The sequence below is a fragment of the Microtus ochrogaster genome, chromosome 6 (assembly GCF_000317375.1).
Source record: "Microtus ochrogaster isolate Prairie Vole_2 chromosome 6, MicOch1.0, whole genome shotgun sequence".
In the NCBI taxonomy this organism is placed as follows: domain Eukaryota; kingdom Metazoa; phylum Chordata; class Mammalia; order Rodentia; family Cricetidae; genus Microtus; species Microtus ochrogaster.
The window spans coordinates 23227471-23251305 of record NC_022013.1 but is presented as its reverse complement, the minus strand read 5'-3'; positions in this window follow the sequence as shown (position 1 = coordinate 23251305).

Here is a 23835-nt window from a genome sequence, read left to right as displayed (position 1 = left end):
AGACAGAAGACTTTCTGCAGGGAAGTCAGGCCTGGGCCTGGAGAAGTGCTACTGCCCTGGAGGCCTTTTCCTGGGGGCAAGAGCAGTGGGCAAAGCTGACCTGTCCAACTCTCACTGGGGAGGAGAATACTCCTTTAGCAGAAGGAGGGCCTTACAGTTGACCTCCCACACAAAAAGATTCAGTCACCCGAGAACTCCCACTCCTGCCTTCAGGGCCAGCTCCTAAGCCACCCCCACTCCCAGCACAGTCGGGACTGTGTTCCTCCAGGGTCTAAGCTCTCCACCTGCTCCTTTAGCCAAACCAGTGTCCTTTCTCTAACCTTAGACACCTCTTCTGCTGAGGGGGTGAGGAAGGAAGCAGTGGGGGTGGGGAGAGGGGTGGGGTGGTGAGCATGGATAAGCATGGAGCTAGTCCTTCACCGCCACCACTATCCAATGCCTCATGACCAGCATCAATTTCTCCTTCTTCCTGCTAACACCTGGCCAGCTCCTTGTCCCTGTGCTAACAGCACCGTATTGATTTTGCTCACGTGACTGTTGTCCCCTAAAGACCATAAACTCCTTGAGAGCGAAATCTATGCTTTGTTCGTGTTTTTGAACTCAGCTGCCCACCGGTGTCCAGGACAGAACGGGCACTTCATAAGCCCTTGGTGAAAGCTCCTCCAGACTTCCTGCATTCACAAAGGGAAGGCCGGAGCGAGACTGGAGAGGAAAGACCCTGCTCCCAGGGATTTCTGGGGTCTGTTGCTGCAGCCGATTCTAAGCACTTGATGCAAGGCCAGCTACCTGCCACTTCCTGTGGGTGTGTTATTTGCACGGCAGGAGAGGACCCCTGTCCTTGCAACAGAGAAACTGAGTCACCCAGAATGAGTGCGCTGTGAGCAGGCTACCCAATAAAGACAACCGTAACCCTTTACCCTGTCGGTGGTACGCATCACCCGAGAACAGGAGAGAAGAGGAGGCACAACTCTGGGCTGCCAGTGAAAGGTGTGTGTGGAGATGAGGAGCACCCAGGGTACAATTGTGGCCCATAAATTAATCTTTTTAAAAAATAATAATAATAATTAACAGGGAAAAGGAAAAATCCAGCGGAGCACGAGCTTCGCTCCTTCCGTGCCTCCACGTGAGCCAGCAGCCCCAGGCTCCTGACGCTTGCCTTCCAAGGACTCCACATTCTAGGGCCGCCCGTGCGACTGAAGACATGTGCCCTCCAATGTACTGCTAAGCAGCTCAGTCAGGGTACAAGTATGGACTGCACTGTGTGGCGTGACTGTGGGTGTCTCAGGGGTTGGGGGGGGGGAGGCATGACTCACCACCAAAGGCTGGTGGCATTCTCTGTGGCATGCAGGACGAGGCAATGCTAACAGTAGGTGGAGAAAAGCAACTGAGGCCAGTGTGGCCATCAAGAAGTTCCAGACCCCGTGTGCTGGATGGTAAGTGCAGGGAAAGGCAGGTCAGCTCCATGGGCCAGAATGTGCCTTGAAGATAAGAAGGCAGTTCACTGTTAGGACAAGAAGATGAAAGCAACTTGTGCACCCCAAAATACTCCATTTGAAGTGCCATGGGCATGTTTGTGCCTAGTGGAAAATGGAGTCCTTCTTCTCTGCATTTTCTTTTTTAAACTTAAAGTTGGGCTATGGGAGTGGCTCAGTGAATAGTGTGTTTGCCGTGCAAACGTGGAGACCGGGTTTAGAGTCCTAGAACCTGTGGCAAGGCACGCAAGATGGCCTGCACCCCTAGGACTCAGGAGATCCCTGGCTAACCAGACTGCTAGACTTACTGGAATCAGTGAGCTGCAGGTTCAATTAAGAAAAACTTCTTCAATAAATAAGCTTGAGAGGACCAAGGAAGGCATCAAGCATCAACTTTGGGACTCTATACACACACACCTAATGTACACATGTATCTACATGTATGTGTGCCCTTACACATGCAAACATGCATACACACACGATGCATACATATACATGCAAAAATTTTTAAATGTAACTCAGCCCAGTGTAAGGAATAACCTTACAAAAGACAGACAATTCTCTCCTCAGCTCCCACTACAACCATTTCAATCTCTCATTCCAGAGATTCATGAGGATCAAACACATGGATTTTCACATGAATGACAACATATGACATACAATATTCTGAATACTATTTGTTTTTTTTCCAATCAAAATATACAAATGATCATTCCCTTTCAGACTCATAATGACTAATTTCAATTGTCAACTTGGTTGGATTGAGATGAACCTTGGGGTACTGGGGAGGTTGCTCAGTGGAGCAAGTGCTTGGTCATGAGAACCTGAGTTTGAATCTCTGTAACACGTGCTAAACTGGGAGCGGTGCTATGTGCCTCGGATTCCAGGGCTCTTACTATGGGATGAGAGGCAGAGGCAGCAGAATCCTCAGCCAGTCAGGCAGACATAGCGGGGAAGCAACAAGGTAGAAGGCAAGGACTGCAGATTAAATAAAAAAGGAGAAAAGGACGCGCTGGAGGGACGGGTCGGCAGTTACAGCATTTGCTGCTCACGAAGAGGACCTGGTGGCTCCAGCACCTACTACTCACATGGGGTAGCTCCCAACCACCTGTAACTCCAGCTCCAGGGGATCTGATACCAGACAGTGGGCGTGCACGTGGCACACATACGTACATGCACGTACACTCATCCATATACATTAGATGAAAATTAAAGAAGCAAATCTATTTATTTATTTATTATTTATTTTGAGCAGTGTCTCACTATGCACCCTTGACTGGCTTGGAGCTTACTATGTATGTAGACCAGGCTGGACTTCAACTCATAGAGATCCTTCTGCCTCTGCCTCCCTAGTACTGAAATTGTTACCATACCTGTCTCATAAATTTATCTTATATTTTTTTTTAAAAAAAAAACAATATTTAAAATAGGAAAGAAAAAATCCAGCTGGGCATGAGCTTTGCTCCTTCTGTCCCTCCACATGAGCCAGGCAGCCCCCCCCCCCCCCCCGCTCCTGTTGCCTGCTTTCCCCGCCATTCACGCTGCATTCTGACAAGGACTACAGTCTCCCTGTGTCCTGAGTATGTGACAGAGATTGAGTCCAGAGGCCAGGTATGGACTTTGGGAGGAGGAGATTTCAGGACAGCACAAGATACAGGCTGTGCATTTACCCAGATTCACAGTGGGGGAAAGCAGAAGTAGACTAGGAAAATACAAACAAAACAGAAAGAAGAGAGGTGCAGTTGGGCAAAGAAAGGAGTGTGAACCCAGTTACAGCTACAGGGCAAGCGTGGAATGAATGTCAGGTTTCGGAAGTGCCGTGGGGACCTCTGTAGCTCAGAGGTGCTGCCCTTGCACACTCGGAGATGTGTGACCGTTGTCCAGATGGCAAAGGCAGGCTTGTGACATTTCATCTTCATTGTCAGCTTGGCCTGATTTGGAAGAACCTAGGAGACACTCCTCTGGTCACCAGAGGAATGTGACTGGAAAGGGAAGACCCTGCGCCTTCCCATGGGTCAGGAGCCCAGACAGAATGAAATCTGAGAAGACAATGGATAGAGACGAGCTCTACCACAGTGCAGTGAGCTACAGGAGTACTTCTTTCCTTTAGTGCCTGCCTGCCCAGTGTTTAGTACTGAGCAAAGCTTCTAATACGAGTCCCTCAGAGCTGTCTTTATTTTTTATGGTTTTGTAATATTTGACCAATTTCTTTGTGCTTTGTGACAAATTTATTTAACTAGGTAATATTCATGAACAGTAAGGATTTTATTTTTTTATTTTTTAAATATTTTATTTATTTATTTATCTTTTATTTATTTATTTATTAAAGATTTCTACCTCCTCCCCGCCACCGCCTCCCATTTCCCTCCCCCTCCCCGATCAAGTCCCCCTTCCTCATCAGCTCGAAGAGCAATCAGGGTTCCCTATTATAATTTGTGTTGAAATGATATTCTTGCATAGCCATCCATGTACACATGCAACCTATAAGAATATCTGGGTTCAGGGTAGGACAGGGAGTCTCAAAATTGCCCTATAGCAGTGCCTTTATGTGAGAGCACCTGGTTCCTTCTCAGTAGAGTTAAGTTTTTTTTCTTTTTGAGACAGGATTTTTCTTATTTCTTTATTTCTTTATTTAAGATTTCTGCCTCCTCCCCGCCATCGCCTCCCATTTCCCTCCCCCTTCCTCATCAAGTCCCCCTCCCTCGTCAGCCCGAAGAGCAATCAGGGTTCCCTGACCTGTGGGAAGTCCAAGGACCACCCATCTCCATCCAGGTCTAGTAAGGTGAGCATCCAAACTGCCTAGGCTCCCACAAAGCCAGTACGTGCAGTAGGATCAAAAACCCACTGCCATTGTTCTTGAGTTCTCAGTAGTCCTCATTGTCCTCTATGTTCAATGAGTCCGGTTTTATCCCCTGCTTTTTCAGACCCAGGCCAGCTGGCCTTGGTGAGTTCCCAAAAGAACATCCCCATTGTCTCAGAATGTGGGTGCACCCCTCGCGGTCCTGAGTTCCTTGCTCGTGCTCCCCCTCCTTCTGCTCCTGATTTGGACCTTGAGATTTCAGTCCGGTGCTCCAATGTGAGTCTCGAGAAAGGGTTTTTCTGTGTAATAGCCCTGGCTGTCCTGGAACTCACTTTGTAGACCAGGCTGGCCTCAGACTTGTAGAGATCCTCCTGCCTCTGCCTCCATCTCTCAGCAAGATTAAACTCAACCTTTGCCTCCTAATGACAGTGCTGTTTCAGCATGGTGCAAATCTGCATTCTGTGTGAGTCGATGTTCTTTTCAGATGTTTAGCATTCTTTATTCTCATTTCCTTTGTCTACTTCTACTAATTTGTTGGCATTTTCTTAGTGACTTGCAGGAAATTTTTATTTAATATAGTAACTTCTTTTTATACTGCTGCATATGTTTTCCAGTCTGTAATTTGTGTTCTTATTTTGAGCATTTATGTATGTATCATTTGTGTATGCATGTCTGTATGAGTGTAGGGGTGCCTTGTGTGAGTGCGTGTGTATGTGTGTGTATGTGTGTTATGTGGTGTGTACATGTGCGTGTGTGTGTGTGTGTGCGCGTGCGTGTGTGTGTATGTGTGTGTGCGTGCGTGTGTGTGTATGTGTGTGCGTGTATGTATGTGTGTGTATGTGTGTTATGTGGTGTGTACATGTGCATGTGTGTATGTGTGTGTGTTATGTGCGTGTGTGTGTATGTGTGTGCGTGTGCGCGTGTGTGTGTGCGTGTGTGCACACGTGTGTGTGTGTGTCCAGATGAAAGCATCAGGCGTCCTCTTCTCTCATTCTGTCTATTCCTTTGAGGTAGCGTCTCTCTCTGATCCTAGGGCTCAGTTTTTCTGGGCGAGGCTGGAAGCCAACAATCTCCAGAGATCCTCCTATCTCTGCCCTACACAGAGCAAGTGTTTCAGGCACACTCTGAGCACGCAGCTTGTTATGGGTGTGTGGGGTCTGAACTCCGCTCCTCATGAGAACTCTTAACCACTGGCTCATCTCATTAGCCTGCTTAAACGTCTTCACTAGTAGCTTCTGCTAGGTAGGAGCGTGAGGCTCACACACACACTATTAGTCTTTTCTTTTATTACTATGGGTTTGTCCACATTTATCTCTTGCACACTTCAAGATTATAAATATACATGCATATTTTCTTTTGTATGGGTCTAATTTTATTCAAAATATTTAGTTGGTTTACAACAAATTTTGGGTTTGGTAATGACTATCTTCTCCCTTAACACCGTAGCTTAGATTTCCTATTTATCTGTTTCTAAAAGTCATCTCCTTATTATACTCTATTAACCAGCTTTCCCAATACAAATTGGTTCTATATAGCATGATATTAAAAGTAATAATGAACTTAAAGAGTGCCCATTCGGTGGTGTCCAATACAAACAATGCTCATGTAGTTAATATTGCTTACATGCCACTGAGCGATCAGGTTAAAAATTCAGATTCCAGTCCAATACATCCAGGGGAACTTGAGGTCCAGCATCTGCAATGGGTTCCCAGGACTCGTATGATGTCACTTAGGGAGGAGGTAGCACTCACGAGCCACCCAGTTCTGCCTTCAAAGGACTGGAGCTCTGAAGGCTTTCCCACCAAGCCAAATCTATTTCTAAACCCTGGTTCTGCCTCCTGAGAGCAGGCCTCGCTTACGTGCCAAAGCTTCAGCATTTTGTGAGACAGTCTTCACGTCTTCCCTTTTTCTACCAGTGCTGCAGATGCCCTGGGAGGGCAAGGAGGAACTTTTTTCCTTTGAAACTCATCTCTGACCTAAGTTCTTCCCATGCTTGCCTGCCCAAGTAAGGTCATGAAGTGTTTTCAGTCAAGCCTCCAGCCCCCATGTCTCTAAAGAAGGCTCCAGACTAACAGGGTTGGTACTGAGAGGGGAGAACTGGGTAAAGGAAGAAGGCCCCAGGGGTGAGCTGGCAGATGTTTAACAGGCTTCCCATAGCAGTACAGCAGCCCTGATGTCTAGCACTTGCTTTTTCTGTTGTGCAAATTCTCCCCCTACCAATTTCCTGCCTCCCCCCTCCCATCCAATCACTGCACACGGAAACAGTTAGAGCAGCCCCAAGCAACAGAGACAGTAAATGTAAAAATCCCCCAGTGACAAGAGATAGTAGCATAATCATTAGGAAATTAGGCGTTTTAGGTCTTGTTGTATTTTTAATGTATTCAGTTGTAAATTTTTAAGGAAGACTATATTTAGCAACAAATCTGCTCTCCTGGGAGCCTGACTGAGCAAGTTCCAGCTGGTTCTTTGGGGCTTCTACTTTGACTGTTTAAATCTATCCTCAAGGACAGACAAGCCTTGGAGGCTTCTGTAGTCTGAGCTGTTGAGACTCTGGCTCCCAGCAGCGGTCACTCTGCCAGCATCAGTGCTCTGCTACCCCCTATCGGCGACACAGGTCTTCTGCAAGGACCTGGGAACTTAACTTTCTGCGACAGACTTGGATACCCCAGAGGCAAACGGAGCAGTCCCCGTCCGCAGCCTTTTTGTGTGGTTCTTCAACTCAGGCAGTTATGAGCCCCTTCACTTGGGCAGGAGGTTACACTCACGCGTTTATCATCTCATTCTGCATTTGAAGGGCTCAGTGAGGGTTTTCCTATTAAGTCAAGTCTATTTCTTAGCCCCAGTTTGTGCCTTGGGCACAGATAGAGAAGGTTCGACCTCCACCACCTCCCAGGGAGTCTCTGCACCCACCGGGGCGTTGAGTCCTCTGTGGCTCAACCACTCCTGCGGGGTGGGGGGTGGGGTGGGGTGGGGGAGGCAAACACTTGGCTTTACTTGGAACTGTAGCGCCATCTAGTGTCTATGACGGGACATTGCCTGTGCACCCGCTCCCCAGCCCCTCTCTGGCACCCGAAGCTTGACCTCTAAATTTTGACTGTATGTAGTGTGTGCTATGCTGTTTTGTTGGAGGTAGCATAGTAAGTCTCTCCAGACATCTATCTGCCAGACCGAGCTTCCTGTCACAGAGAAGGCCAGGAGGGAAGCACGACACCAGCCTTTCCTGTCTTTCTCACCGCAGACAGCGGTCTGGATCACAGCTGACAGCTTCAACCAGGACGACCCTGGAGTTCCCCTCAGGCGGTAGCTTTAAAGCCCAAGACCATCTGTGAGAAATACATTTATGGTGGATAAGCAGTACAGGGCATCCTGTGTAGAGAAGGTTCAAGACGCCTTGCCTACCCTTATCATGTATAATATTTTTGGACACCTCTATTGTTACTTGTCCCCCTCCCTGTGGTGGTGGTGGGAAGCCAACCACAATTTTAATACAGAGAACAGCTCATTCATTGATTGGTTATTACCCACTGTTTGCAAGCTACTAGTCTAGACTAACCCATCAGCTCACTGAGAGAGGGGCAAAGAAAGAAGGTGCTCTCCCAGAGAACCAGGGGCAGATCCATAGAGGTCCAGGTGGCCCTGCACTCCCTTAGTCTCTGATCTTTTCTGGGTTCTGCCCTGATCCCTTTGCACAGAGTCCCACAGGCGCCACTGTCCCTGGTCTAGACACGGAGGCCACCTGGATGTGTGCAGGCCCTTCAGAGCTCCAGGGGCCAAGGTTCACCATCTTCTGGAGAGGAACTTCTGTCTGTAGCATCAGATGGGCTTGCTACTGAGGAGGACAAAGGCCTGGCAGGTCAACAGGTGGTATCAGCTTTCTCACTCCAGGTCACAGGCCTCAAAGTGGCCTTTGGGATGTCTGTCTGTCTGTCTGTCTGTCTGCCTGCCTGCCTGCCTGCCTGTCTGTCTATATTTTCATTTTTTAGATGCTATCTCATTCTGTAGTCCAGATGTAGTCCTCAGATGACTTTCTTTAAAATTTTCATTCTGTGTGTGAGTGTGTGTGTGTGCGCGCACGCGTGAGTGCGTGTGCACGCACAGGTATACACACGCCTGCATGCATGGAAGGAACAGAGGACAACTTTGAGGGTCCAGAGCCTGTTCTTTCCTTCTAACACAGGTTCTGGTGTTCAAACGCAGACCTTCAGGTCTGTGCAGCAGGTAGCACTGAGTCATCTTTCTGGCCCTGGAACTCACAAAGTTTAGTGGTCTTGGAAGATCCTTAAAACTCCAAAGGATTCCCGGTGCGGTGTTATTGGGTGAACAGTGGTAGGAAGATAAATGCACATGATCTTCCCAGTGGCACTTTGGCTTTTTTAATAATTGACGTTTGAAGTTAAGGGAGCTGGAGATACAGCTTGGTGGACAGAGAGCTGACTAGGGGCCTGACGGCATCCCTCGCATGGATCTGGGTGTGGTGCCGCCTAAGAGCTAGAGGCAGGGGGACCAAAGGTTCTGGGTCATCTTTAGCTACAGCAAGTTTAAAGCAGTCCTAGGATAGCCAAGGCCCTGTTTCAAAATAAATAAAACAAAATGAAATAGTTTAAATGCCCAAGCCCACTAACCCTGACACTCTATTGATAGGGATTTATGTACAAAAAAAATGGACAGCACAAAATTTTGTATTTGAAAAAATATTTTCTCTTTAATGTGCATGGATGTTTTGCCTGCATGTATGTCTGTAGAACATACGTATGCCTGATGCCCATGCTGGAAGGGGGTGTTGGGTCCCCTGGAACTGGAGTTACAGACAGCTGTAAGCCTCTGTGTGGGTGCTGGGAATAGAACCCAGGTCCTCTGAGAAAGCAGCTGGTCTTACCTGTTGAGCCATATTTTCAGCCCCCAAGTTTTATAGTTTTAACAAGGCATTCTAAATAATATCAATATGAAATTAGTTTTAATTTTTGGGTATTACCACAATAACAAAAATGTAATATTGTCGGCCATGCCGTATTCCAATGTGAAATGCAGAGGAGTGGGTGAAAAGAGCTGCTGTGAAGTGCCCACTTCCTAGTACTGGAGTGAACGCCATCTGCTTCCTTAAAGAAGGGGTTGTTCAGATTCACCTGGGAGCTTTTATGTCACCGCTGTTCCCCAACCCTCCATCAGGAACCTTCGCTGCCCCCCTCCAATAATCATTTTGAGGAGAAGGGAGAAAATGCTGGAAGTACACGCTTATCTGTGCATAGATGCATGTGTGCTGCTGGCGGGATGCTTACAGGAGTGATCTCTGGGTGGTGAGATTTTTCAGGTGTTTCAAAATAATATATATATTGGTTTTTTGAGACAGGGTTTCTCTGTAGCTTTGGCACCTGTCCTGGAACTAGCTCTTGTAGACCAAGCTGGCTTTGAACTCACAGAGATTCTCTTGCCTCTGCCTCCCGAGTGCTGGGATTAAAGCCATGCTCCACCACCTCCCGGCTTCAAAATAATATTTATAAAATGCGATTTGCTTAACTATTCACCTATCAAAGGTTGTCTGTATTGTCCTAAGCTTCTGGCTATTGCGGACAAAGCTTCCATGAACGCTGATGGACAGGTCTTGGTCTGAACATGAGTTCGCATCTTCTGACATAAATACTCATGAGTGCAATTGAAGTCTGTCACCTGGCTCAGGATAAGGATGATCCTGGGGACCGCTCCATGTGAGCGTGAGAAGAGCGTGTATTCCATTGAGAGAAAGTGTTTGTAGACATCTCTTAGGTCTGCCTGGCGAGCAGTGTGGATCATCTGTCTATTCCTGCGTCATTCTCTCCAGTTCTCTTTGTTTTGGGCATTGAAGTCTTCATCCGTTGCTGTTAAGTTGCCCATTTCACTTCTGTCACATTTTGCTCTCTGTGTTCTAGGACGGTTATTAGGTACATAGTGTTTAAAATGGTTGTGTCTTCATGACTAATTGACTTTTCAAATCATTATAAGACACCGCTCTGGCTGAGATGTGGCTCAGTAGTAGAGCACTTGTCTAGTACGCACAAATCCCTGAGTTCAGCCCTCAGTAACACGCACACACACACACACATGTGCGCACAAACACACACACATGCACACACACACGCACACACACACATGCACACACACACATGTGTGCACAAACACACACACATGTACACACACACATACACATATACACACGCACACCTCTTTGGGTCTCTAATGCTGTATATTAAAACTATCTGCTGGTTGTGGCGTGGTCGTACACACCAGTAGGACGGACTGAAGAAGCAGGAGAGGAGAATCACAAGCTCAACACCAGCCTAGGCTGCATATTCCAAGGACTAGAAGCTCAGTAGTTCAGAGCACTTCCTGCTCTCTGAGAAGACCCAAGTTCAGTTCCCAGCATCCACATCTGAAGGCTCACAATCCCAGCACACTGGCATTCAGGTGCACATATGCACATACTCCCTTCTCCTTCTCTCTCTCTCTCTCTCTCTCTCTCTCTCTCTCTCTCTCTCTGTCTCTCTGTCGATTGCCTTGACGGGTTACCTAGTCTAAGGTTAGTAACCGTCTGGTAGTTCAGTTATTCCAGGGTCCCGGAGAGGCACTATCTGTAAGATAAATGGGCTAGGAGACAAGAAGGAGGCCATGCTAAATTTGTCAGAGCCTCCGTTTATTAGAGATGGGGTACAGCTTTATATAGGGTAAGGAGTTGGGGGATGGGCACAGGGGCCTGAGCTCTTGCCACGTGGTTCACGTTGGTCACGTAGCCAGGAGGTTACCTTCGGTCAGGTCACGTAGGCCAGGAAGTCGTGAGTTGCCACACCTAGTTCCCTAGGTAGTTTAGGTCAAGAAGTCACAAGTTGACACACCTAGTTCCCTAGATAGTTTGGAATGTGGGGTGGGTTCTGCTAACAGATAGCTCTCCATCAGCCAATTTGGGTGTGGGGTAGGCTCTGTCAATAGAATGATTCCTAACACAATTATGGGTGTGGGGTTCTCTGTAGACTCCCCAGGGTGATGGTTCCTGCGATGATTTTAGAAGGAAATTGGCTCCTAACATCTCTCTCTCTCTCTCTCTCTCTCTCTCTCTCTCTCTCTCACACACACACACACACACACACACACACACACACACAAATTAAAATAATAAAAATAAATCTTAAAAAATGTCCACAGATCCTGGGCACAAAATGAGTATTGCTGCTGCTTTATCTACCCGGGCCCAGGAACCACCTGGAAAGAAAGACTCGATTTTTTTTGTTCTCAGGCACTGAGAGACATCCAAAGCCCTCACAGGTTTTGAGGTTTTGAGGACCTTCCTCCCCCTATGCCTCACCTGCCCTGGATTGGCATGAGACAGCTGCTGAGCCATGTGGTGGCCGCGGGTGGGCACAGCACCCCTGCACTGGCTCCTCCACATGGAGCTCGTGGAACATCACTGATTATTTTGCTCTAGTCTCTTTTGTCGGGTACCACTGCCACTCGGCTGTCGCTGCCTGCTTGGCGTCCTGCCTTCACTTGCCTTTCAGTCTGTTTGGCTATTTAGCATCAGATGTGTTTCCTGTAGACAGCGTATGGGGCCAGGCCACATTCTTTGTGTCCAGCCTTTGTCTTTGGAGCATTTAATCTACACATGTTTAGTGTTTTGTTGAGCCAGCTGGATTTCCATCCGCTGGCTTACATTTTGTCCTCTGGGTATTTCATGTCTTTCTTCCCCCTCTTTTCCTTCTTTATGGAATCTTTCGGGTTAAGCACACCCATCTAACAGATTTTAATGTGGGAGGGCAATGCTAGGAACGAAGCCCCAGGCCTGACACCTGCAACACATGGTCATCCCTGAACCACACCTGCTGTCAGCACTTAGTTTCTCAGTGAGCTTCCTAATTTCTGAGCTGTTGTTTTACTCTAGAGCAGTGGTTCTCAACCCTCCTAACACTGCAACCCTTTAATACAGTTCCTCATGTTGTGGTGACTCCCCAACCATAAAATTATTTTGTTGCTACTTCATAACTGCAATTTTGCTACTGCTATGAATCGTAATGTGCTATGAATCTGATATGCGACCTCAAAGGGGTTGTGACCCATAGGTTGAGAAACACTGGTCTGCATCATTTTGTGCACATCTTAACTCATTGGAGTCAGCATTGGGTCTACACTGCTTCCTGCCAGAGCTGTGCAGAGATGTCACCCCTCTCTAGCTCTGCCCCCTCCTCTCTTTCCGCAGTTTGCTGCCAGAGTGAGGGTTTTTAAAAAGTACAAGATTTCTGGACTGCATCTCAGACTTTCAATATCAAATCTGTATTTTCTAAAAGCTCCCAGGTGATTTGAGGGTCAACAGACTAGAGATCTCCCCTTTCCTAAAGCTGAGGATTAGGGAGCAAAGATGTGATAACAGCCACGTGCCAAGAGAAGTTGCTCCCCACATCTCTGTTCTCGTCTCCACAAGCTGGACTGTGTACCCCCATGACTTCCCCGTGTTTTCTGTGTCAGCTGCCTGCTTTGGGCTCCTCAGAGAAGAAAAGTGGATTAAGAAGGGAAGAAATGCTTTGAGCCCTCTGGACATTTGAGGGGCCAACTGTTTTACTGCAGTATTCTATTGCTGTGAAGAGACACTGTTACCACGGCAACTCTTACAGCAGAAAGCATTTATCTAGGGCTTGCTAACGGTTCCAGAGGTTTGACTCATTATCATCATGGCGGGAAGCATGGCGGCACACAGGGAGACATGTTACTGGAGAAGGAGTTGAGAGTTCTGCATCTGGGTCTCAGGCAGAGGAAGAGAGAGACTGGGACTAGTGTGGGCCTTTGAAACCCTAAAGCCCACCCCCAGTGACTTACTTCCTCCAACAAGGCCACACTTGCTCCAAGGCCACACCTCCTAGTCCCTCTCAAACAGTGCCACTCCCTAATGACCAAGCACTCAAATGCATGAGCCTGTGAGGGCCATTCTTGTGCAAACCACCACTGACTGCCTCCATTACCCGTGAGGAAAGGATGGCGGGAACCAAAGGGCAGTGCACGTGCTAATTCAACAGTGCAAAGGTTTGGTGTGTGGTGGGGACTACAGAAGGCATTAGGAGTAAATAAGTGACCGAGATGCACATGGAGATGCAAGGAGAGAACACACGGGAGTGTTTAGGCTATTCGGAAACGGAATACTTTTCATAAGTTACCAGTGGTGAAAGCTGAGCTGAGCTGAGGAGTGAATGGGGGATGATCTCAGCTTTCCTGTGTAGATTCACAGATTTCACGGCAGACATATCTTGCCTAAAGGTTCTTCATAAGGGTTGGTACCCATATTTTCTTAGGTCCCTCTAGACCCAGGAAGAATTTACTCCCAGGCTCTAATGATCAGGTCCCATAAAGAGCTTTTGATTGGTCACTGATAATCAAGTCCCATAAAGAGCCTCTGATTGGTCACTGATGATCAGGTCCCATAAAGAGCCTCTGATTGGTCACTGATGATCAGGTCCCATAAAGAGCCTCTGATTGGTCACTGATGATCAGGTCCCATAAAGAGCCTCTGATTGGTCACTGAGATGTTCCTTCTACAGCATTTCTCGGTGGATCACCAGAGCTGTAGGCCCTTCCCGAACTGCCGTTGGAGAGCACTGAACACAACCTGGCTGGCGGACCCTCCACAGCACCGTGACATAGCCTAGCGTGTGACATTGACTGCCTTTGACAAGTGATGACCAGAAGGAGTCATAGAGTGCTCTGCAGGGCCGGGTAGGCAGAAGGGAAGCAGCACTCATAGCAGTGGAGGGCAGTCGAGGAACGGGAAGTCCAGAGATCCCGCAGAGTCCAAGCCAAGAGGTAGTCAGCAGGGCTCAGACCCAACAGTCCCAGAGGAAGTGACAGTTATGACAAATATGGTGTTGATGCCTGAGACCCCCAAGAAAGAGCTCAACCTGTGGACAAGAAAGAGAAACCAGTTCCTGCCTGGGACTAAGGCAGGGCCTGGTACTCAGAAATGAGTCCAACCTGCTCCATAGCAAGGCCTCTTAAATGCCGTGAGATACCCTATGCACCTAGGACAGCTTGCGTCCTTCCTGAGGTCTGGAGGACCTGCAGACTGGACTTTAGAACAGATCTCTCAATGGTACAGCCTGGAGCTATAAAGGAAAGGGCCACAAGGAAGAGAAATCCTGATTTTTTTTTCAGTATAGAATACAATAGTGTGGTGGTTTGAATAGGAATGATCTCCAAAGACTCGTGTGTTTGAATATTTGGCCCACAGGGAGTGGCACTATTAGAAAGTGTGGCCTTGGAGTAGGTGTAGCCTTATTGGAGGAAGTGTGTCACTATGGAGGCTGGCTTTGAGGTCTCATATGCTCAAACTATGCCCAGGGTGATATGCAGTCTCCTGCTACCTGCAGATCAAGATACAAAACTCTCAGCTCCTTCTTTAGCATGCTGACTAAACTAGTCTGACTGCATGCTGCATGCTTCTCACGGTGACAATAATGGTCTAACCATCTGAAACTGTAAGTTGCCCAATTAAATATTTTCCTTTATAAGAGTTTCCATTATAAGAGTAGCTACAGTGTCTCTTCACAGCAACAGAGCCCCTACCTAAGGCTCTTGGTGACTGGGTTGGTCCTTGTGAAGCAGAGGATTGTCTTCCCTAAAGCTGGGATTAAGTCTTGCCCAGCTCCTGGGAGATGACATCCATACCTCGGCAACATTCAGGTTAAAAAGTATGTCTTCCAAAATCTCCTGAGTAAATTGGGAGCATGGGGACCATGGGAGAAGGTTGAAGGGGAGGAGAGAGGCAGGGAGGGGAACAGAGAAAAATTAGAACTCAATAAAAATAAAAAAAAATTAAGCCGGGCGATGGTGGCACATGCTTTTAATCCCAGCACTCGGGAGGCAGAGGCAGGCAGATCTCTGTGAGTTTGAGACCAGCCTGGTTTACAGAACTAGTTCCAGGATAGGCTCCAAAGCCACAGAGAAACCCTGTCTCGAAAAACCAAAAATAAATAAATAAAAATAAAAAAATTAAAAAGTATGTCTTCATTTACCACAAGGTTTGGGCCCCCCCCCAGGAACCCTAACAGTGTGACTAGATGATGCACAGTAGGCCCCTAGATTAGATGATATAAAATTGCCCTTTGGAGGGATTGAAGTTCAAGGTCAGCGTTTTAGGCAGTCAGTCATGCCTACACATTTTGCCCCCAGTAGGAAATCATGACACCAAGGCGTGGGGGAGCCTCTCTCCCACAAGAGGCAGAGCTCTCTGTGTGACCACATGTCATGATGAGAAGATTGTTCACTGTCACTGAGAGAGGCCAGCTAGAGCTCACATCTGTTTCTCTCAGGTTTGATGCTACTTGTGTAAGCACATTCATAAACAGCTGATCAGGGCAGTGTGCTGGCGTTTCTAATCTCTGCTCGTCCCCGTGTGGGGGTCATCACAGCTTATGGAGTGTCTCATCCAACCAGAGAATCCTAGTTCCATTTGTGTGATAATTAGTTTTAATAATCAACTTGACATAACCCTGGAAGGGAGTCTCAGAGAGAGATTGTCTACATTGAGTTGGTCTATGGCCATGCATACCTTAATAAAGGTCACTGATGTGCAGAGACCCAATTCAATGTGGGTGTTACATTCCCCAGGCAGGGATGACTGATCTGTATAAGAGTGAAGAATTCAACCAACCAACCAGCCAACCAGCCAGCCAATCAATCAATCAATCAATCAATCAATCAATCAATCAAGCATGCATTTGTTTCTCTGTGCCATCGACTGTGAATATGAAGTGTGTAGGTGTTCTAAGTTTCTGCTCCCTTGACCTTCCTGCTATGTGAGCTGTGACCTGGAATTGTCAGCTGAACTAAACCCTTTATCCCCTGCTTTGCTTTTTGTCAGTGTTTTATCACAGAGACAGAAATCTAACGGTGATAACTTGTGGCCATCCCCTAGCCACAAAGCAAACTATGGTTCTAGAAGCTGGGACATGTCATACTAGTTACTTGGTAATGAGTTCATGAGATCCAAGGTAAAAAATTTTCTGAAGCCACCCCACGGAGGAGCAGCATGGGACGCTGAAACCCTAGCAAGTCCCATCTCAGCTCCAGGTATCAGTTCCCTACCTACAATATTAGAGCGAAAATCCACACCCTGCCAACTCCATAGCTTTTGAAGGCTGAGCAAATGCCTCCCAACCTCCCAAGCCAGGGAGTGGTCTGCAAGCTGCAGGGAAGGACCCCCAGGAGAGCACAGTGCAGTCTGTCCTGAATTGCATTGAGGGAGAGGAGTTTGAGCCATTCCTGCAGCTCCACTTTTGTTAGAGGAGATTTCCTTTTATGACTGGCAAACTAAAATAACCTCAGGAAACCTTCAAAGGCAGGATGTAGGGCAGGAGACAGTGCGCTCCCTGCCCTGGTTCCATTGGAAGGCTGCAGAGATATGCTCCCTTCTGCGGTATTCTCTCACCAGCCCCTCTCTCTTCCCATCAAAGTCAAAGCACATCCGCCTCGGCTGTGGCTTACACTTTCACGGAGACCTCCATCTAGGATACTCCCATCCCCTTGTCCATGACTCGAGTGACCCCTGAATGCCACACGCAGTGGTGGAGGGTTTGTCCAGGCCAGGGTCCGTCTTCATCGCTTCCGCCAAAGGAGCCTCAATCCTTCTTGCTCCCTATGTGGAGGGACGGAAAAACTTTTCACCAGCCACTCCAGGTCAGTTCTCTGCCCCTGCAGCTTAGTGCAGAAAAAGAAACAGTTCTCCAAACCCTCAAAGCACGCACTGTTCTCTGCCGTATGCACAGTGCACATGTGATGGTGGACATACCATTTGTGGTTGAAGACAAGACACTAGAGTCTTGCCCAAGGGGTTTCAATTCTGCATTTCATCTTGCCAGCTGGGAGAGTTCAGGCAAAAAACTTCTATCCTCTGTTCATGAGCTTTCATTATGGGGTGTCATTGTGACTCAGTGTGCGTCCTCCCGTGCATCTGGTTCTAGAACCAGAGACAGGCACAGTAAGTACTATGCTGTTAGCTGGCTTGCTTGTTTGCTTTTGAGATGGAATTTCTCCATGTAGCCCAGGCTGTCCTGAAACTCACTCTGTAGATCAGGCTGACCTCAAACTCAGCAATCTGTCTGCCTCTGCCTCCTGAGTGCTGGGACTAAAGGTGTGCGCCACCTGTTTTTTATTTTAGCATAAGAATATATAATTACTCACGAGTGAGATTATAAACCTCCCTCCATCTCACTCCTGCCCCTGGCGAATATGATGATCCACAGACACGTGTCATGTGTTGACGGTACCGACAACTGCACATTGGAAGGACAAAGCAGGAAAGCCGGGGTTGGAGCACAACCTCATTCCCTTCTGTCCTCTCCCATCACCCTATCCTCTGCCTAGCGGCAAAGCCCTGCTCCCAAGCTCACTGGGCTCCAGGCTTCCATCGCTTTTTCTGTTGCTGCTGGGCATAGACAAGTCAGCCTTAGGGCTGTCCTCTCCCAGCATAGAGCAGCAAAAAAGCGTATCCCAGGAAAGGAAGGATGGAAAGCGGGTTAGAGAGGAAGCTGCCATCCAGACACATGGCCTGGCCCACAGGGCCACTGAGTCAGCATGCTGCACAGGACAGTGTGTAAAGGGTCTGGGCAGGCACCCAGAGACTCTGAGCTGTCGCTGGCATCTGGAGGAGACAGTGATGTTGGCAACCAGGGCAGGTTCTAGAAAGAACAGCATCTGGGAGGTGGCAGCAGCAGCCACTATGTGGGTAGGTGTGGGTCACCAGCCATGTTTAATAACTCTGTCTCTTGTTTTCCTAAAGCATGCCCTGCCTTACCGAGTGCATTCTGGAAGTCACGACAGAGATTCTAGACTAGAAGTGGCTGCACAGGTACACACTGTGAATGAGTGACTGGGCCAAGTGCGTGAGGGACCTAGCTCAAACTAGCTTACAGAACCAACCGCTGAACACCAGGGGTTTGGGAGGATTTAGGAAACAGAGCCCTGACTAGGAACTAAACCGCAGAACATTACCATCGAACAAGCACATATTAAAAAGTAGCGATGCTGGGGTCTAACATTTGCCTGGCATCCATGAAGCCTCAAGTTAGATCACCAACACTTCAGACAGTAGAACTCAGCATTTTCTAGTTATTCTACACTTTGCTCCCAGCTATGTTCTCAGTGTTCTTTCTGTCTCTGGTGTCTGACTGGAGGAAATGCACAACAGCAGTGAGACTCGGCCCTCCCCATTTGATAGAGAGTGACATCAAGGTAGGTCTTTGAAAGTGGTCTCTTCGGGAGAATTTACACCACAGAAATTGGAAGAGAATGTGGAAAACAGTCTTCTTTGTATGCATAAAACGAGATATTAAATATTCACTGTGGACAGTTTCTCATAATGAGTATACACAACACACACACAGAGAGACATACATGCACACAGACAGACATACAGACACACACAAAGACACACACAGACATACACACAGGCACACACTCACAAACAGATACAGACTCATAGACACACACAGACATACACACCGGCACACACATGCAGACAGACACACACACCAGGGGAACGTGTGAGAAGCCCTTGTTCATTCTTAGAGTTTTAAATCTGATTTCTGTCAGGACAGGAGGAAACACTAGCTGGGGTTCCTTCCTCTCCCTGAATCCCTTACCTCTTGCAGAGCACTCCCACCTGCTCGCGGTACTTGGAACTTAAAAGGCAGAGGCATCCAACGGTCCTTGAAAAGCGGCTCAGAAGCTTTGCCTATCCTCCTTAGCTGGTGGCTGTTCATTAATTCATTAAAAACACCGCCTTGGCTAAAAGGATTGGCCCAGCTTAGCTTGGTCCCAGCTCCAATAAAGGAGGATGAAAACCCAGTCCGAGTCTGCATTACCTAGCAGACCGATAACTTTTCCCAGTCCTGACTTCTGGGGAGGAAGAAGCTGGCTCACTGGGGTAAGATGGATAGATAGAGGTTGTTATTTACAAAGCCATGTCACTTAAGAGAGAATTCTTAGTTGCTAGTTACTTCTTGGAGGGCCCTTAAAGAGAAGCCTGAGCAAACAGTTCGCAGTTGTGAAAAATTTCCATGTACTAGAAGCCCACAGCATCCTACCTGCTAGGCGGAGCTGCTCTGGCGTGTGTGTGTGTGTGGGGGGGGCATCCATGGGGAAGGACAGGCCACCCGCGTGCTGAAGTCACTGAGCTCAGGTGTTCAGCTAACATAAGTGAAATCCAGCATTTCAAACAGGCTCCTTCTTCTGTCACCCCATCCCTACCCACAGGGTTTCTGCATTACTAGATCAGCACTAGTTGTAAACTGGTCCACAGGTCAGCCTAGCTGCTCCTCTTAGCTCCCGGCCCCACTCTTCCAATCCCGGAAGGCAGTACGAACAGGGCAGGAGCGAATGGTATTAGAAGAGGGGCTGGGGCTACAGCTGGTTGGCCTGTACCCTAGCCCCGCAGAGTGAAAGGAGGCCTCTCCTTGCCCCAGCATGTGGAGTCTGGCACAGAGGAGAGAAGGAGGGATCTTGCCACTGGGATGCGTGACGTGTGTCTGGGATGGGAACACATCCCATTTCTGTGGTTTCTGGAAAACCATAGGCAAGGGCCTTGTAAGCTTCACCTTTCTGGAAAATCCTATGGCTGCTCAGGAAACACAGACACTGTTTTGCTGTGTTTCCATCTCCAGTAGGTTTTGTCTACTGTGTTTACTTCTTTGGAAGATAATTCCAGCACCTCCATCGGTGGCTCCTAGCTGCCTCTACCTCTAGCCCCCGGGGATGCAACACCTCTTCTAAACTCCAAAGGTACCTGTGTTCACGTGCACGCTCACATGCATGCATGCACAAGCGCACACACGTGCGCGCGTGCACACACACACACAAGCACAAACTTGAAAAACCAAAACTTTGATCACATTTAGAATTTATTTACTGGTGGGAACTTTTAAATAATCTGTTTAAGGTATCCGTCTTAGATTACAGGTGGTATAGTCTTTGACCAAGAACTAACCTGACAGCAGACACAAGGGAGACCCTCACTCTCACAGGCCCTGTGTGAACAGCTGTGAAGTTGGGTACTGGAAAGCTCCAAGTGATGTTATGACGCTTGTCATAACGGCGTCCAGTGCTTTCTGTGGCATTCTTCAGTCTGGGTTGTCCAGTATAATAGCCAACAGCAGCGCGTGGCTTTTGTGCACCCTGGCGGTGTGGCAGCTGTGACTGGAGAAGTGAGTTTTTTATTTGAGTTTGTCTACATTTAAGCTGTGGTCACCAATATTGTAGCAGCTCTGAGCTCATTCATGGCTCCATTGATCACCCAGAGCACCAATAGCGCTTCCACTATGATCGGTGTGCTGAGTTCGGCCCTATGGATACAGACAGGGAGTTAGTTCCCTGCTCCCAGAACTTACAATCTAGACACCCACCATGCCAAATGCTAGGGGGGTTGCTGTGTTCCCTCTTGCTGCAGCACAGAAGAGGGTGGGGCTGGCAGGGCAAGAGATTTTCCCTAAGAGATGCTTGGGCTGTGTCTTAAAATAGGACGGATCCATAAAGATAAAGTGGGCAAGAGATTCCGGAAGCTTTTCTGGATTTTAACCGCTTGGTTTTGACGCAATAACTATCTTTGTGGTTGGCAATGCGTGGCTGCGTGAAGTCCACCAGCACGGCTGAATGGCAGACGGCTTTAGCAGGAGGACCTCGCTCTGTCCTTTGAGCCGGAGTCCCACTTTAGAGCTTAGGCTGGCCTCAAACCTGCCATCTTCCTGCATCAGCCTGCCTGTGTTAGCCCCAGTGGGAGTCTAGAAGTTCCTTTGATAGGGGTTAACACCAGGATTTCCAGCTAGGGAGAGCCGTTGCTCAACCTCTGTCCAGGGTCAGATGTGTGAGGTAACCTGCCAAGACATCCATGCTCCAAAGCCTTCAGAAAGTCAGGCCATGTGTACTTAGAGAGTGTAGCTTGCTGCCAGGCTTCTTTTGGTGGGGTGGGTCACCTGAGGCCACTGTTGACAGAGGTGTGCATGTTTCTCACATTCCATGCCCTCCTGCAGGACAGTAGCCAGGGCAGTTCTCCACAATGCAGTTCTATCCCGTCAGAGCTGCAGGGCAGTTCCACACAGTGGCTTGCCCTAGGAACACGGGCACAGGCTGGAGTCAGCGCAGGGAAGGCTGTTTCGAGTCCCCCCACTCTTGTTCACTGCCTTCTCTCCTCTTTCTCCCTCTTCTCCTCTTCACCCCTGTTCCCTGACTTCTACCCCTCTCCCCTGCTCCCCTTCCTTTCTTTCCTTCTCCTCCCACTTCACTGCCAGGCCCCACCAGGAGTGATATTTCACCTACTCCACATGCCTGCAGAGGACTCTGCCTCTGGGAGTCTGGGCATATGCTTGGGAAGTGACTCATGAGCTCAGCAACATGCTTGCCCCTAGCAGTGGTAGGCCGGAGCCATATCCCTAATCATGTCTCTCTCTCTCTCTCTCTCTCTCTCTCTCTCTCTCTCTCTCTCTCTCTCTCTCTTTCTCTCTCTTTCTTCCTGTTTAAGCAGGAAATAGGAAAGCATTCAGTCAGAAAGATGTCCCTGACCTCTGCTCTCCCTACAGTGAGAGTGGAGAAGTCAGAGCACCTCTGAAATGTCTCAGCGAGGGCGGTGCTGAGGGCCTGTGGAAAGCCAGGCTCTGCTTGCATGCTGCTGCCCTGGGTGAGGAGGCCATGGGGACAGGTCAGCGGTGGCCTGGCTAACTAGGGGACATCTCAGAACCCAGTCCTATTTTCCCACCCTTCCATCCTGCGTTCCACACACAAGCTGGGCTGTGACGCTTCCTCCTGGCTCAAGGTAGGAGGTTCTGAGGAGAGTCAGGAACGAAAGCTGGGGGGTTCAGGATCCTTGGGGCGGGGTGGGAGTGATGGCATCATTGTCTTGTGACTCCCCCTGCTTTTCTGGAATGTCAACAGACCTGCCCTTTTGTGTCCCCCGAACAAACCACTACTTGGCTTGTTTTTCCATACCTTCAGCCAAGCACTCTGCCAGCTCTGTGTGGCTCTCACTCTGCTCCAGTTCTTCCTCATGACGTCAGGAATTTGCTCTGGTGAGCCATGGCAGGACAGGATGCGGTGCTTGGGAATGAAGCCTTGGAGACCTTGACTCCCCTACCTCTGCTTCCTTAGCACAGTGAACAAATTGAGGGGGTAGCCCACAAATCCTGCTCACGTCAGCAGTTTGCTGCAGGACTCGAGGTGCTCATGAGAGCTAGTGTGTGACCGTGGTCTGTCACTGTGAAGGGGCACAGAGAGGCAACAGGTGCTGTGGCATCCAGAAAGCCCCAGGAGCAACTTCCAACTACCCTGTCTCAAAGGATCTGAACAGTTCCCATTTGTCCAGGGATCCCATGTGAGGCTTCAGCCGCTGTGATGTTAGAGTTTTTTGTTTGTTTGTTTGTCTGTTTGTTTTTAAGGGACTTGGTCCCTTTGGTTTTACTGGAAGGGGCAGGGATGTTGGTGCTGTCCTTCTGGAGTGGTACTGGACTCTCACCTACCATGCTTCAACTTTGCTAGCGCAGACCACTGAGTATGGCCCAAGGACCCCAGGAGATGCCCATGGTCTATAAGACAGAGCATTCTGATGGCCTAGAAGGCCCAGAGGAACCAACGACAAACAAAGCAAGGGCCTCCAAGTCAATCTTCTGCCTCTTTCTCCCCTGTAGCAACCCCCTAGAACCCCTCAGTCCTCTTTCCTCATTAGTGGGTAGGTAAAAATGATTTGCACCTTGCTGGCTTCTTCTGAGGATTAAGAGACTGGGTCCCTCCTGGTCCCCTTACAACTCTGATCTAGTTTCCTCATCTGGACCAGGCCATCGCTTCCTCTTGTTCCTATCCTTGTGCCAATCTACTTTTATTTTTCTGTCAACAAGAGAAAACGCTCTGCCAGCAATCACTAACATATATTTTTTTATTTTGTTTTTTTTCAAGACAGAGTTTCTCTCTGAGTTTTGGAGCCTATCCTGGAACTTGCTCTGTAGACCAGGCTGGCCTTGATTTCACAGAGATCCACCTGCCTCTGCTGCCAGAGTGCTGGGATTAAAGACGTGCGCCACCACCTCCCCACCTGTCACTTGTAATCTGAGATCAGTGTCATGCTTCAAAAACTGCTTGCTGCCCCAATCTCCTGCCCCACCCACTTTGTGTATTATCACAGCGTCAAGTCACTGCTTTCCCATACCGCACTCAGTATCTGCGGTCACACATAGCTGTAGCTTGTGCTGTGTCTCTTCAGGTCAGATTCCTTTTTAAATATTTATTTGTATTATTTTTAATTATGGTTAGTGTATGTGTGTGTGTGTGAGAAAGAGAGAGAGAGAGAGAGAGAGAGAGAATATGTGAGTGTGTGTGTGAGGATGTGAGTGTATGTGAGTGTGTGTGTGTGTGTGTGTGTGTGTGTGCAACTTCCCACAGATGCCAAAGGTGTCAGATGCCTTGGGGTTGGAGTTATATGTTGTTGTTAGACTTCCAACAGAGTCTGAACTCTGGTCCTCTACAAGAGCGGAAAGTGCTTTTAATTTCTGAGCCATGTTTCCAGTCAGTTTCTTAAAAGTA